This window comes from Filicampus tigris, chromosome 22, assembly GCF_054856515.1.
Source record: "Filicampus tigris isolate MCC_2025a chromosome 22, RoL_Ftig_1.0, whole genome shotgun sequence".
NCBI classification, from domain to species: domain Eukaryota; kingdom Metazoa; phylum Chordata; class Actinopteri; order Syngnathiformes; family Syngnathidae; genus Filicampus; species Filicampus tigris.
In genome coordinates, this window is record NC_141238.1 from 7,854,478 (window position 1) to 7,869,021 (window position 14,544).

At 43.5% G+C, this 14,544-nt stretch overlaps 1 protein-coding gene across 2 annotated transcripts in view; it reads left to right on the forward strand.

The window, feature by feature from the left end:
- Positions 1 to 14,544, forward strand: part of il17rel (interleukin 17 receptor E-like) — an 80,998-nt gene that overhangs the window by 8,880 nt on the left and 57,574 nt on the right. The gene's annotated exons all lie outside the window — the stretch shown is intronic.

Here is a 14,544-nt window from a genome sequence, read left to right on the forward strand (position 1 = left end):
ACATTCCAACAGGGTGTTGTTCCCCGGGAGAGTTAATCGGCGAGTGGGGCTCGCGTCCGGGCTTTGCGCTAAACAAACAGGCCTTTTAGAAACACGCCGAGTGGAAATTTGATGTCAAACATACTGAGGAGGCGCTCATGCCCTCAGGTATGCATGGAAAGACGCACAAATGACAGGAGGAACGTGAGGGGACTGGGTGAAAGGTTCAAGGGTGAAAGAGAAAATAGGGGCAGGGGTACAATCCAGTTCATGCATAATCCTCACCATTTCCGTGTGACTTAATAGGTGTGAATTTTTGACTTCTTGTTATCCAAATCAGCCTCTTAACTTATTCACGGCCAGACATGTTACGACCCTCTTTTGCCGTAACATTTGAAAAAATTAGAAAAAAAAATAAAAATAAATTCCTGGGATTGAATGGCTGGACTGTGAAAAGACGCGTAAATACGTTAATGGTAGTGAATGAGTTAATTCACAGTACTGTAGAATACCCTTGATAAAAATGATCAGCTTTGACCTAATCAAGATTTTTTGGGTTTGTTTTGTACCCTAAAGCTCCTTTCTCCAAATTCTCAAAGATGACTGATTTCTCTCTCTGAGCCTAATTCTGCGTGATGTGACAATGTGACTGTTTGAACTTGTAATAAATGTAAGGCTGTGTGTGTATTCTTTATCTATTATTCATCAGCTTGTTTATTAACTCCATCGACATTTTACAGACTATTTTTGACTCTCACGATGCGACGGGACAAAGTGCGTTCCTTTACAACTCAATACGGGACGCGTACTTATAATACGGGATAAATACGGGAAATATGCGACGATTCCGTTTTTCAAGGGATAAAATGCGTCTGGTAAGCGGTGTTAATCCAGAAATTTTCAACCGTTGCTCACCTAGGTCGCCCACGGCACGGGCGGACTAGCTATGACACCTCATGTCGTTAGCATCAATGCTAACGTTAGTGTTCGGAGTTGTGGACCTTGCTTGTATGAGCGTTGCCACACACAGCGTATTTCAAGACATGAAATAGGAGGCTGGGGGGGAAAAAATGGAAAGAGCTAATCAAGGGCAGAGGGCTTTCGAAGAAAAAGTCCAGCGCACTCGCGTAGGTCCTGTTGACAAGAACCGGAGAAGCTCCCTCACACACAGAGGCCCCTTTGTTCCTTTGTGAGTCATTGTAGAAAGGAGCACAGCTGTAAACAGTCCAAATCAGTCCATTAGGCCCCGAGGTGCCGAAGCGGCTCGGCGTTGACTGTGTATCCGGAAAGAAAACGGCAAGCTTGAGTCATCGATAAACAGAACAGTGGGATGAGTGTGTGACATTGTGTGTTGGGTTGGGAAGAAGGGATAATAGGAGGCAGAGACGGGAGGCGTTTCTGGGTTTAGGGAGGGATAATGGCGCAGAGTAGCACGGGGCCGATGATCTCATGCCTCTGCCGGCTGGCAAACGATTCCTTTTCCGTGGAACTCCCATCTTCACGCCATCCCTCCCTCAACTGTCTCATTTTTTTGCTCTTCGACACATACTGTTTGAGGATTACCGTATTTGGGTTTTTCAGAAGGAGGCCACTTGGTGGGTGGGTGGGTGGCCGGTGATTGGACTTTACTGGTAGTGTGTGTAATGTAGGCTGGCTGATATCTGCGCAAAGTGGGGTTGACGTCTGACCTATCAACGAGGACAGCATAAAGATGTCAGCGACAGCTGCAACTACTGGTACTGCGTGTAGTGATTGACATGTAAACTGGTCAATAAAAATAAAAAACTCACACAAACTAACAAGACTGCGCTAAAAATGCATTGACCCTAACTGATTTTAAAGAAAAAAAAAAGTCAAAATTGAATTAAAAACTAACTGAAATGAAAAATCCCAAACCCTGCCGCTAGCTTAATGCTAATGTTGAATAGCATTTGTTGCAGTGCTATAATCCTTTAACTCATTAACTGCCAGACATTTTCAGACTCACTTTTACCCTAATGTTTTAAAAAAATATTGAAAAAATAAATAAATAAGTTCCTGCGACTGAATGGCTGGACTGTGGAAAGACGTATAAAAACGTTTTTGGCAGTGAATGAGTTTTAAACATCGGATTGAACACAATTAGTCAGCAGCACATGTAGACAGACAATACAACAGTCCCCCCAGTCATTTATTCCTTATCTTTTATGTAGAATGTCTTGTATTAGTGCTGTACTGATGAGCTGAGGGACAAAGTCAAGCCCATTTGGACAAAGTAAAGAGTAGAAAGTACAGAGATCCACTTTTTAAACGTCGTGAGAGGAGAGATTTTCAATTAGCAGCCGTCGCTCTCCTCTGTAAATGCCAGGTTGCCCGGGCAACAAAATACTCGTAAAGAGCCAAAAGGAGCTGAGCAGCCGTCCCTTTTGTCCCCCGGCGTTGACGTCTAACCCTCGCTGACCCCCGGCACACGCCAGGCCCGCTCCCGGCATCCCGCCCATCATCCCCGCTTGTGTTTGTTGTCACTTTTAGAGCCACGTGAGTACCCGGCAATAATGAAGCCGCCATCGCAACCCTCCCCCCCCCCCCCCCCCTTAAACACACACACACATCAGTTGGAAGGCAACCCGTGTGACCCTTGCCATTTCAGTCGCTGAGGTCAGGACACGTGCCGATCGGCCAGCTGTGGCGGTCCCGCAGCAATGCGTGCGTGTGTGTGTGTCACGCTGACAGGTGGAGAGAACAGGCGTCACTTTGCCTCTATAAAGACCGCAAAACAATAGCAAAAGCATCAGTGGGGATACAAGCGGGAGCCAACTCAGCACATACATTGTTACCCAGAGACAATATAGCCAAGGGAGATTCAAAATGTCACTTTTAATGCGAAAAAGTCACTGCGATGCTGTTTAGAAAAAAAAAAAAAAAAAAGAAAAAAAAAAACTCTTAAAGGTTTTTTTTTTTTAATTTTTTTTTTTCCTCCCCATGTGCAAACCTAGCAACAAGACATCTTTCAAGATGGCTCAATTTCTCCTGTCTTGGCCCGGATTGGCTGCGAAAAAGAGAGTAACGCGGCAGCACAATACAGAAGCGGTGTTTTGCAGCAGGGGGCGGGAGCTGTGTGCGTGCTGACCCCCCTGCTGGGCGCTAAGCAGAGAGCGGGGAGGTGGGTTGGCGGGGGGGGGGGGATGAGCGCCAGGCCTTCCCGCAGCCCGATAAGCTCCCCACTTGTCGGGCTTTGCTTGATAATCGCCGATGTGCGTGTGCGGCTGATAGGCGGTTGATAGGTATGCACATAACTGTCTTGATGCCGAACATATCCCTAAAGCGCTTGTATTTTAGTTTAGAGGGTGACGTGAGGTTCTCCCGCTGCATTTTGACGAGGGGGGGAATCATTTTTTGAAACATTCTATTCCCCCTTTTCATGAAATTAGGACTCAAAATGGCTGCTTCAGACCCCAAAATAAACAGCCTTTGTTCAATTTTGGGCATGGCTCCTTGAGTTGTTTTGGTGCGACCTGTCATGACTGACGTGTCTACCCAATTTCGGGTTGATCGGTGGAACTGGTGACAGGGGGTTGATTTCAAAAATAATTTTTCAAAAAAGGAGTATTTTCATGGAATTTAGCTGCTTGAAACCAAAATAGCTGCCTTCCTCTTGAATTTCGGGCATGGATCCTTGAGACATTTTGGTCCAACCTGACATGACAGACATGTCTACCCAATTTTAAGTTGATTGGTGAAACTGGTGACAAGTCTGGGCTGATTATTTATTTATTTTTTTTCTCCCCAATTTTCCAGCCACCTTTTTCATGGAATTTGGCCCCAAAATGGCTGCTTTAAACCAAAATAACTGCCTTTCTGTTTATTTTCAGGCATGGGTCCTAGAGGCTTTTTTTTTGTGTGTGTCGTTATGGTCGACATATCCACCCAATTTTGCGTTGATCGGGGAAACGGTTGTCCAGGGTGAGTTATGGTATGTTCAGAAGCCTTAAAATCAATATATTTTACCGTAGATACCGCGTTGTTTTGCTGCCGGGGATCCATATATAACGTCTCAGCAAATCGCTATGGCCGGCATATACATATATATGTATATATAGCCCCCGTGAGAATTGAATAGCGCTGTAATCATGATGCTTGTGTACCCCCATCCCCCACCCCGCGCCTTGATTATTATTGTCACCTCAGGGGCCGTGTTTGGCCCTTGAGTGGCCTTCAGACCTTTCCGTGGCGAGCTTCCCCGGGGAGCTGCCGCTGCACACATTCGCCCTTATTTCACGTATGTATCCATGTGACGGGCTCACATGGAGGACCGTCCATGGACTTTTTTTTTTTTTTTGTTGTTTTTTTTTTACTTTGTGGATGACTTCCAATCAAAGCATGTTCATCTCCTTCCTGGAAGAGCTTTCAGTGCAGGCACGAGGGTCGACCCTGAGGGTGAACACCCTGTAATTATACAACAATCCCCTGAAGGGCCTTGGGACCGGGCCATTAATGCCACAGTACTGATGGACTGTTGGTAATTCCCATTTTGGGGGGCGCAGCATTGAAGGGCTAACCGAGGTCACGCCAGAACACCTTCAGCCATGCGAATGCTGCGCTTTTGCGTTTTTTCTAACCAAATGTTGATGGTTGGACAATACCCTGGGAGCAACCCCCTTCCGCCGTGACACAGGAGACCCATTTGGGGCAGAGGGGTGAAAGATCAGAGAGGTCAGGAAGGGAGAAGCATGCAAGCTGTCAGCAAAGATAAAATCTGACTTTGTCAGAATTCTCCTTTAGGGAGGACTCCATTTACCTGATGCAACCTTTGAAAATCCATCCATCTGCATTTTTGTTGTTTGTCCGAATGACAGCGAAATCTGGATCAAACTTGGATCAATGTGCTTACGTGGCAAACTGCACGCAAATTGGATTTGACAGAGATGATTCATTTGTTTGAATTGTTCTGAGATGTTTTCATCGTTTAGGCATTGTACTTTGAAAATAATGTACGCCAACTACACAGTAATTTGATCAAATTTGGATCAGTGCGTATACACTGCAAATTATGCTCAAATTGGATTTGATTTGAATTGATTGAATTACCCACGTCAACATTTGATTGTTATAGTTCTAAAGAATCACTCAATTTTTCCCCCCATGAATCCAATTTCAATTGTAAGTATTGTTTTTGGCTTATGTGCAATCTGGATCAGAATCAGATCTGTGCATTTACACAGCAAATTACACTCAAACCGGATCCGGCAGAGATTGCTGAAGCCAGTTGTAATTTTGAATCCAATAGACATTGAGTCCGAACAAAGGCATAAAACGGTGCTGAATGTGCAATCTGGATCAAATTCGGATCAAAGCATTTACATTGCAAATTCAGAATGCATTTGACAGAGTCTATAATTAGATATCGTATCAGTTGTATCATCAACATAACACTTCCGTTCTTCATATGTGCTGTAGGACTATGCGGTTGTCCCCGAAACAAGCACACACACACACACACACACGACACACATGCAGCTGATCCACAATTCGTCTCGCTGTCAGTCACGAGCCTCGACAGCCCGTCTCCCGTTGCCGCCGCATCAATACATCGAAACACAAAGAAGCAGCCACTTGTTACCACACTCGCTTTCATATCTCTTTCCAATAACGCACGGCTTTAAATGAGCACCTTCTCCACATAACTGATTGAGATGTTTTCATTAAACCGCTCGGGAGTCACGTGCGGGGGGGGGTGTACATTGTACACACTTAGACGGGTTTCTTTTGACCGCGGAAAATGGCGGGAGAGGTGGATGTGCGGGGAGGAGAGGTTGGTGGCGTGCATTTGTGGGGAGGAGGGAGGGGTCAGAAATCAGAGCAGATGGCAGACAACGCCACCCCTCCTCCACTCTTTCTCCCCACACCCCCTCCCTCATCTCAGCGGGTTATGGAGTAGAGGGCAATTAACGACAGAATCTCCCCCCCCCCCACCCCCCCTCCACATGTGCCTGTCACCGAGGACCACTCCATCCTTCCTCGCGCTCTACTCCACCCCCTGCGCTCTTGCTCGTCCATTAGCGACGGCACGGACAGGTGCGAAGTGGCTTGACACCCGTCAATCAAAACAGACACACACGTACGCGCAAGTATGGAGTGCTGTTAAATATGCCACATAGCGGCGGGTGCGCACGTGCATGAAAAGCCGCAGGCCGCTTCCAACATTTTTTTTTTCCTGGAAGGCAGACTTTCCAGGCTTCCCAGCGACCAATAATAAGCCTTCTATCTCCCCCCCCCTCCCCCCCGAGCTGTCTTTTCCACCTCCCGTCCTTTGCTTTTTCCTCCCTCTCGTTCCAGTGGCACGGCCTGCCATATACGGTCTATGATTAGAATAATACGACTAAATAGAGAAGGCAATTTCTGTAAATTGCATGGAAATGCTGCGGAATTTATTTATGGAAATTCGAGGGACTATCACAAAAAGTATCCTGAGTGAACTGAACTTTTGGAGGTTTAAAACGGCTTGAATCTGTTAAGAAATGTGGAAAGATGGTAAAATTGTAAAAGTCTCCATTCATTTTCTAATTTTGAAATCGAAAATGTGGAATCCTTGGTTGGTTGTTCTAAATGTGGAAGTATTCGGTAAATATGTAAAATGTCAATTTTAATTAAAAAATTTTGTGAGTGTCAAATGTTATTTTCCCTGAATGAGCTGAACATCTTAAAGTTGGATCGATTTCAATTTGAGGAATAGGTCAAATTTGAGGAATAGATTTATGTAAAAAGTCAATCATTTGACATTAGAACGGTTTGAATTGGTGAAAAATGCGGCCGGGTCTGGGTTTGGGTTAAAAAAGTGTCGGAATACATTTTTGGTGCAGTCGCACAATTAAATGCGTATCACTGAATCTCTCCGGCACAGCAGTACGTGTGTGTCTCTCTCTCTCCGTGTACTTGTGCCTCGGCTTCTCCGCTACCCACCAGGCTCCACACATGACAGTGGGTGACTGTGGAAAGCCCTTTTCAGACATAAACAAACCATTATAAATGTTCAGCTGTTCAACCGGGGCTCACAAACAGGCAGCATGTATAGACTTTCCATTTAAGGCTACGGGCGTCCACTGGCAAAAGAGGCGCTTAAGGGAGCCAAGAGTGGGGGGGAACACTAACGAACTGTGTATAAATAGACAGAGAACCAATGGGAATATTGCAGAAATGAACACAGGAGGATCAGAAACAGGCATTAATGTGTCATATTTTGGAATGGGACGGTAGCAATAAACACTTGGGAGTGGACTTTTATTGATATAAGGCGTTAACTGGCCTTCATAACCACTATTATTGGTTTTATTGACTCCGATTGAAACTGGTCTCTAAACACATATGATGTAGGTTGTGCTTGGGCCATATTCAAATCAAACGGCAAACCTTCAAGATAAATTGTAATACAGTGGACCACCACTTAGTTGCGGTTCCGTATTTGCGGATTCGCAGATTTCTTTTGGGAACCCCATCATTCATGGAAACCCCGATTTATCTCCAGAGGGCATTGCACAGTCAAATAATCTCACTTCCTGTCCATTGTACGGCATGGCTACCAAAGACATTTTTGGACGTATGGGGGCCTCCCAATTTTCCTAGTTATACGTCAAACGTACTAGCATAGAGCTGCATTAAACCTCTGTAGAGACAGACTTGTTTTTTGTAGTCCTGTATGACAAATTTAAGATTTTTCGCCAGGCCACATGTGTGTGCAAAGTTTGCTGAGTTTTTGTTTATGTTTAGGCCCTCACAAATGTGAAATATTACGGAGATGTTTTTATATAAAACAACTGACAATTTTAATTAGGTATTGTAAGTATTGGGACATTGTGGGGACCCATTTGCCATATAACATCTTGCCCTTTACCAAAAAGACTTTTGAGTGTGTCTTTGTCAATCCCAAATTCATACCCTGACATCAAATTCCACCACGGCAGATTTATCCGCGCATTTATTTTCTCTGAATGCTCCCGCAAGGATGCAAGTCCGCAAATGTTGGAACTACGGGGTACATAATGTGGGAAATAACTTTATTGACATTGTAATATAAATATAATGACTACAGATGCACCTAGAGGACTTCCATTAGCACTCAGTCATCCTTGTGGCCTAAAGAGGTTTTCCGGGGGGGGGGGGGAGTTCTGTGCAAACATCGCCGTCCCACTGGGGCATATAAGATTACACACAAATTAGGACGTAATTGTGAAATACGGTGAACATAAAAAGGTGAAATGACCACGTCCGAATCGAACACTTAATCCAGTCTGTTCCAGGTTAAGAATACTCCATTGAGAAGGGAGACTGGAACGGAGACAGCGTAGAAGTTGGGACCCCGTCCAGTTTACAGTGGAGACTCTCCACCGCGAGAGAAAAGCCCCCAACTCAGGGGGATCCCCATCGCCAATCGTCCGCACGTACACACACATACTTCGAAATCACGCACAGTGGCGTTCTGTCAGTGTCGCAGACTGTCTGTCTCCTTGTCGATCCGGCGGTGACTGTAACTAGGTGTAATGGCCGGCCTGTGGTTAGTCACTCTATGGGCCTATTCACAAGCCCCTCCGAGCCCCTTGCGCACACACAACACGCACGTGCGCACAAGCACACACACTGTTTACAATGGGGAGTTTGGGCCAAACTGCTAATTGAAACATATTTCTTTTTCCGTCCAAATGGGTAAAGGGCATCCCTATTTTCCACAGTCTAAAGGCGCGTATGTGTGTGTGTCAGCAGCAGGGTCCACCTTGGCTGGGGGCCAAAAGCATTACTATACAAATCCAAGTGGCGCTGGGCTCCACATCAGCAGCCTTGTTATTTGGGGCACGCCATGACGCTAATCCAACGGCAAATGGCACACGGATTTTGGTTTAGGAGCAACTCTGCATGTGAACGGGCACCAGTGGCGTGTGATTCTTTGAATTCCAACCGTCACCGTGCGTTTGGGAATTCAGTACACAATTAGCATTATTGGATGCTTTTAAATGATGTTGAAAAAAAACGGAGTTACCATTCGGCCCGAGACGACGCCTTCACCGTCAACCTCGGCGCGCGGGCGCCGGTGAGCTAACGAACTTTGTCGCGCTTCGTCCCTTTTATTTTTAATCCTTCCCTTTTCTTCCGCTCCGCTACTTTTTCACCCCTCGGGTCACACCAGGACAAATGCAAATGATTCTTGCGCTCTCCTCCGCCTCCCCCTTCTCGGCGACCCCAATCGCACTCCTACCGCTTGCGGCTCTCGCCGAGACCCTCTCATTTGTAGTCCGCCCCCCCCCCCCCCAGTCCACTCCCAAGTCTCATCGGGAGTGGATTTAACTAGATAAAAAGGGATGAAAAGCATTTAAAAAGGTTTCTCCAGGTCATGGCGACTACATCTGTTTTGCAGTTCACTTAGCAGGGACCTGACCGGCTAGATTGTCCTCAGTGCCTGGGAGGGAGCAGACAGTGATTTTAAGAAAGAACAGTCAGATTAAACCTTTTACTTTCCTCCCAGTGAGGCTAGAGGTTGCCTGGATTGTGGCGAGTCGAGGTCTGCCGGCGGTAACAGCAGAAATTACTTTGTGTAAAAGAACGGTGCCATTTAGGGGCATTTGCAAATGGGCGAAGCAGCTTTAGACACGAGTTCAGCAACGGTCACGCTGATTCTTCATTGCTACCATTTAGTATGTTTTTGGGTTATTCGTGAGTGGAAATATACGATTTACAGTGGGAGCCGTAGTTACAAAGTATACGAAGACTTTTAATTTGGGATAATGGTGTCAAACGTTGTCACGGTCTCACCAAAACCTTTTCTGATGGTTTTGTAATCCATTCCAGTCTTATACAGGTCTACAGTCTTGTCCAATCTTTTGACAAGCCCTTCTTACCCATGGTATAAAGAGTGCAAGGCAAGAAATTGATCCCGAGAGCAGTTGTGATTCAGAATCACCTTTATTGGTTGGTCCAAGAGGATTTTGCCTGCCATTGTCTTAGGTCTCCAGGGTGGGTAGAGCAGTACCGATGATCACCTCAAACCAGACAGTGATGGATGAAGAAAGAGCCGATTCAATGACTGCTGTGTAGAACTGCATCAACAGCTTCTGCGGCAGGTTTTGCCTCAGCAGAAAGGCCTAATTCCTTGGCTGGGTCTTTTTCGGAATGGGGGTTGATGTTGGTCTCCCACTTCAGGTCCCGAGAGACTCTTATTCCCAGGAACTTGAAGGGGGAGCCCTCGCAAAGGATGCTTCCTAAAGTCCTCTGTCATCTCGACGGTCTTGAGCGCGTGTTCGGCTCCAGGTGACTTTGGAGTTATCTGCAAACTCGAGGAGTTTGACAGCTGCGTGTGTTGATGCGCGGTCGTTCGTGTTGGTTGACATGGGCACCAGACAGAATTCTGGTTGACCTGTTAGGGGATCTAATACCATAAGCACTACCCACCCATAGAATTTGGAAACTGTTCATTTCTTTAATTTCTTGAAATTTGTTTTTGCCAGGGGGCTAGAGTTGACGTATATCGTGTTTCTCTATACGTTGAGTGTGAGCCAATGCTCATACCTTTCCCTGGTGAAACAAAAGGAGCCATCTGTAGCTTTTGTCGTGCAGGGGATAAAACCCAAGTCAATCCAGGCCTCCCACTACTGATCTGTCCTCCTAATCCGATTAGGAGTGGGCAATTCTTGAGATCTATCTAGAAGTATGGGTTGATAATATGAAGATTTGGGACAAAGGGGGGAAGAAATAGATCTTGTATTTGACTCTATTTTCATGACATTTCAAACAAGGCCAAAACTCAAAGTATTGAAGTACTCTTAACTCATTCACTGCCATTGACGAATTTACTTGTCTTTTCACAGTGCAGCCATTCAATCACAGGAATTTATTTGAAAAGAGGTAAAAGAGGGTCTAAAAATGTCTGACAGTGAATTAGTTGTTTTTATAGAGGGGGAAAGATCCACACTTAACTCCACCTTAACTCATTTACTGCCAGACATTTTCAGACCCTCTTTTACCCTAAGGTTTGAAAAAAAATTGAAAAAAATATAAATAAATTCCTGGGTTTGGATTGTGAAAAGACGAGTAAATTCGTCAAGGGCAGTGAATGAGTTAAATAAGATAAATCTGTCACTTTAGTTTCGCTTTAGGGCAATTTGTGAAACAGAGGAATATCCTCTAATCATGGACAGTTTTCCTGGTCAACTTTTAAATAAAGCAGAGAAATGTTCAAGTACAGGACACAAAGATACTAATTTGTTAACACAAAAGGTTCTTAAGTTTTTTTTTTTTTTTTTGCACATGATCAGAGAGGTCAAAACAAAGGCGGCGAACCCTGGGAGGGGGCCGACTTTTGACAGCTGTGTATGTGTACGCACGCGCGTTGGTACAGGCGCACACGTGCAAGCTCCTCTGTTATTGTTTTGGTCTGACTGCGCCCCGACACCTGATTCTTCTCATGCGCATCCACATGCTCACATTTCTTCACTGTCGTCCCTCTTACACACACACGCGCACACACACACACACACACACACACTCTGTGGTATCAGCTGCCGACTGCAAGCAGGAGACCAATAGAGAAGATGAGACGTCCATAATAGTGGAATTAATAACAAATAGATAGGCGGGAAAGCAGGTGCCTGTCCTGGGAAACGGACTGATGTGATCCTCTTAAAGAAATATTGACCTCTAAGTAGGAGAGACAAAAACATGTTCATACGCAAGTTGAAGCCAACTCCTGATGGATTTGTTTTCCATCCATTTTATATGCTGTTTTTCTTATTTGAACCATCTCCCAGAGAAGAAAAAACAGCGGGCGCATCAAAACCGTTTTTAACATAAAGTAGTAGGTGTGTCTATTAATAAATAAATAAATGAATAAATAAATAAACAAACACGGGGTTGCACATGTTTTTTTTTTTTTTTTTTTCATGGGTTACTCACATGAGTACCAGGAGATTGTCTTTGGTACTCACTAGCGGTTCAACGCATCACATTAAGTCACGGTTAGGATCGGTCACGGATCGGATCGTTTTTCGGATCAGCCCAAAAAATAAAAAATAAAAAATAAAAAATAAAAAATAGAACTTTGACTTCATTAACTTTAAAAAACGCTTTTTCCCTTTAAAAAGATAAAATGAAATAATAATAATCAACTCCTAATGTTTAATATGACAATTTAGGATACATTCATATTTTATATGTGGTACGGTGTATATGATAAGGTATCCTGTCAGACTTTTTGAGCTAAATGTTTTCTTAAAATTGTTTTGATAAAATAAATGAAGACAATTTATTTATTTTCCAAATGCCAAAGACCTTGAGTGCAATTTAAGGCACCTTCCTTTAAACACGGACAGCGGATTACAAAGTAATCTAGGTCCACAATATTGAAAAAGAAGTTTAAAAAAAATAAATAAAAAAAAGTAATCCAAGGAACAGCTGTTGAACTACCATCCGGGCACTTGTTGCTAATGATAACAGCTGTTAGCCACGAACGCCGGAGACTTGTGCCGTATCATACAATGACAGTGTAATTAAGTAGTGGTTTGTTAGCGTCCTAAATTAGCGTCTGAATATGATTTCGGGATGGAGTTCCATTTCGATTCAAAGACTGTTCCAAAAGCGTTCTTTGATCCTTGAATACGATTCTTTCCCCGTAAAACACAATAGCTGAACGATACACCAAAGACGTACAACTAATATGGTATTTGAATTTAGCTTTTCAAAGTGTGCAAATTATTTTGGATTTCTCCAATGAGCCGTTGAGCAACACTTCAGGAACGTTTTGTTACCAGGGGTTTAGCTACTAATGGAAATATTTTTAGTTTTTTTTGAGGGGAAAAATACATTTACACTGCTCCATAAGCTTTACACAGACTACTTTTCATTGTGTCAGAGCGATGTTTCTTCAGTGTTGTTCTATTAAACATTTTAACGAAATCTCTGAAGAAATGTGAGGGGTATACTCACTTTTATGACATACAGTATATGTATGTATATACAATATATATGTATATGTGTATATATATGTATGTAACCATCAAATATATATCAGAATGTCAGTTCTTGGAACACTTGGTCCCATCAAGTCCATGTTTTTTGTGCCTATGCGGGGAAAATACGCACGAGCATAGTTTCACACTGGGCACGATGATGACAGCATATTTTAACATCTTTTGTGGAAAATAATATTCCCTCAGTGTGTGTGCGCGTGTGTTCCATTTGTCATCCCTCCCGCTGTTTTTCTCACTTTGTACAATCAGTTACGTCTCACTTATAACCGCCCGTGCTTCTCTGACATTTACAGCTCGCTTATGTTTGCTTTTAATGCTCGTGAAAATAAGAAAACACAGAGGGAGTGATGTACTTTCGCTCGGAGGACATTTGGCCATCACATGCTTAACAGAGGATGGAAATTGTAAATGTGATCATTTATTCTTGTTAAAAAGAAATGATACCAATGAGATTCGGTAGCCAACTCTCAAATTCCAGTGGTTTTACTCCGGGTTGTGGAAAGTTTCCAATTTCCACACATATTGTTTCAACAATATGACACTCCTTTGTAAAGAAAAAAAAAATTATAATAATAATAAAATATGCAGCGTTTGCCCTTCTTTTTCTTATTAATGTCACATTCTTGGCAGGAATGTTGCTTTTACTGGATTTTATCGTGATTTTTAAAATGTTTTTTTATTTAACTTTTTTTCCAGGCTTGTCTCTTTTAAGTGACACAAATCTGACATGGCTGTGACAATAATACTGCATAAATGATACAAATATTAAGTTTTAAAATCTTCCAGGTTAAAAGTAAGTCTGATACCTGTTGGATTTCTATCCACATTTTTGGGGTATTACTAAATGGAAAAAAACACTTTCCTGTGTCAGATTTCTTAATATCGTGTTTCTCGAGACTAGTATTTAATAAATATAGAAATTATAGTTTCTTCATCGTCACTTTTTAGAAACCCGTCAAATCTGTTCTCGCTACCGCTGAAATAACAGCGCTTAGCTTTTCTTTTTCAGGCTCCGCGCGTCTCACTCAGCACACAAAGTGCCAAGTACAATTGCTGAAAATGATTTTTAAATAACTAGAAACGGGCGGCGGAGGCTGGCACCCATGTGAGGTTTTGAGTGTGGAACTTGGCGCCGGTTGGAGTGCATCAATGCCAGGCGGCCAAATCTCCATGTGAGGTGCCATTATAAACACTCACAACAATTGCACACATGAATACAACCTTGCATGTGACGTACATGAATAAAGAGTGCCAAGGATGTATTTAAATGTAGATTGTTCTGCTTTTGCGCAGGCACAAGTAAGCATTGATATTCACGCACCACCAAACAAGCCAAGTCCATGCATTTTCTGAGAAAACCCATTTATTTTATTTTATTTTTTTTCTCTCCCTGACTTTGTATCCAGTACGTTTGCTCATCAAGCTGCAAGTGTTTACAGCCAGGAAATGATTTCATCCCTGTTTTGATTCTTCTTCAACAAAGTGAAGAATAAACGGAAAAACGGAACCGCATGGGCGTAAATGGCCTCAAATGCGCCACATTGAACTACTGGGTGAAGTCACCCAAAGCAAATTACAA